At 38.8% G+C, this 1,816-nt stretch overlaps 1 long non-coding RNA gene across 1 annotated transcript; it reads right to left on the bottom strand.

Annotated features, from left to right (window-relative positions):
• Nucleotides 1-223: 223 nt before the first annotated feature.
• Nucleotides 224-920, bottom strand: LOC143925521 (uncharacterized). Its single transcript, XR_013262021.1, has 2 exons — nt 676-920; nt 224-575 (listed from the first exon to the last, which is right to left on the bottom strand). It is a non-coding gene; the product is annotated as an uncharacterized LOC143925521 (long non-coding RNA).
• Between the last annotated feature and the right edge of the window lie 896 nt (nt 921-1,816).

The raw sequence follows: 1,816 nt of genomic DNA, 5'->3' as shown, positions 1-1,816 counted from the left end.
TTAACTAAGGATAAGGATAATGAGTAATTGTGCAGCATGGTCACCAAAGGAGCAGGTGTCTTCCACCCAAATTATATAGTTTAAAGATAAGTGACCTGCTGCAGTGCCAAGTAGCAATGGCATGCTTCCATCCCGGGTACATTATGTAAAAAGAAAAGGGGAACAAGTGGGACTTTAAACGAAGCATGTCAATTGAAAATAACAATGTATGAACACATGTGAATAAAATGATTTAGATTTAATTTATAATCAATAGCCACTAGGGGTTGTCCAAGATCGGAATGCATACAATAGTAGTACAGTAATATAAATATGGATATACACTCAATGTATTTTCATAATAGTAATCAGAGAATCTAGAAGTATAGACAAATCAATGGACATACATGGATGCAGTTCATAACAGAAATGCATAAATCAAAAATCATAAAATCACATGAACGAGTGCAAACTCAATAAGACAAAAGTTGATATTATCAAGGATTAAAATAAGCTTAGGTAGGCATCCTTAGTTTGAGAACCCGACGCGTTTCTTGGCTTCTTGCCAGTCATCAGGGGTGGGATGCATGTTTTTACTAAAAAAGCAAATAAATATGACAAATGTTAATATAGGCGGAACCTCAGTTAAATAGAGAAAGTATCAAAATGGTCCACTTGATTGATAAAGTGACTTACAAAATAGCCCAAAGATTGGGCAGAACTTCCAGCAATGGGAACTGTTAGAGCTGGGATAAAACCGTCTCATCCGGGGTTGAGGCAGGGTTCAGACCATCCCCCAACAATGTCAGGGGGCAGGCCAGGGGGAACCGAAACAGACATCCTCAACACAGGTCCACTAGGTACTAAATGTATATGTGTGTTACCCAAATCTGCGAAAGAGAAAAAAGAAAAGAAAAGAAGAAAAGTGTGATGGGTCACAAAAAAAAAAAAAATAAAAAAATAAAAAAAAACCAAAAGCAGGACACTGAGTGTTGGATTGAACGTGTTGAATGAATATAGCTGATTGCTGAAAAGTGTGTGTGAATGAGATATACATGAATGATTGGGAAATAGGAGAAGACTAAATGTGTGTTAAATAGGTGGGAATGGATGATGGGGAAATACAAAATCATCCAATTCAAATGTGTAAAAAAGTCTGTGCAGTGCTCTGAATGAAACAATGTATGTGCAAAAAGGAGAGAGGAAAAACAAAACAAAAAAAAAAAAAAAAAACATGCATAAAACTATTACCCATATGTAGAGTTAAGGAGTGATCTCTTCCTAGTGGAGCACAGTGGAGGAGTGAACTGTCTGTCTGTCCCAGCTCATATACCCCAGGCCCTGGGCGGATCCCCGCCAGCGTCATGCATGATGTCTTTTGCAGCTGTGAAAAGATGAGGGAACACTCACAGCTGAGGATAATCCATACCTCAGTGGGTGCCCCTCCATCTTAGCTGCAGCATCAGGTGGAAAGACAGAAAGAAAAACAAAACAAAACAAAAAAACAAAAAAAAAACACAAAAACAAACAATAGACTCCCACCTTGCAGTGTCTATTGACACCACTCGAGGGGCCCCTTTATGCATGGCGCCGATGCGCTGAGATCGAACCCCACCACCCCCTGTGATCCACAAAGGGAGGTAGGGAGGGAGCTGAGCGCATCGCAACCCCGAAAAAATGACTGCAACATACCCAGCAAAAACAGCCCATATGTTCAATTGATTGATAAATAAATTCCAGGAAAAACAAAACTGGAAAAAATAATATTAAAAAAGTTCTCAATAACTGATGGAAACACATATATAAATAATTTCAAACCGCAGGTTTATAAACCCGA

This window comes from Lithobates pipiens, unplaced genomic scaffold, assembly GCF_037356315.1.
Source record: "Lithobates pipiens isolate NorthernLeopardFrog02 unplaced genomic scaffold, aLitPip1_a1.2 Scaffold_22, whole genome shotgun sequence".
NCBI lineage: Eukaryota > Metazoa > Chordata > Amphibia > Anura > Ranidae > Lithobates > Lithobates pipiens.
The sequence above is the reverse complement of the archived record's forward strand: the minus strand, read 5'-3'. Positions and strand labels throughout refer to the sequence as shown.